The sequence below is a fragment of the Octopus bimaculoides genome, chromosome 23, assembly GCF_001194135.2.
Source record: "Octopus bimaculoides isolate UCB-OBI-ISO-001 chromosome 23, ASM119413v2, whole genome shotgun sequence".
In the NCBI taxonomy this organism is placed as follows: Eukaryota; Metazoa; Mollusca; class Cephalopoda; order Octopoda; family Octopodidae; genus Octopus; species Octopus bimaculoides.
In genome coordinates, this window is record NC_069003.1 from 32954776 (window position 1) to 32955028 (window position 253).

Here is a 253-nt window from a genome sequence, read left to right on the forward strand (position 1 = left end):
ATATATATATATATATATATACGATGGGCTTCCTTCAATTTCTGTCTACTAAATCCACTCACAAGGCTTTGGTCAGCCCGAGGTTATTATAATAGAAGACACTTGCCCAATGCGTCATGTAGTGGGACTGAGCTGGGAACCATGTGGTCAGGAAGCAAGGTTATTACCACACAGCCATACCTGGGATTGGGTCATAAATAAAAGAAGACATGATATATCTGTGCATGTCTGCACACCTATTGCATATGTGTGT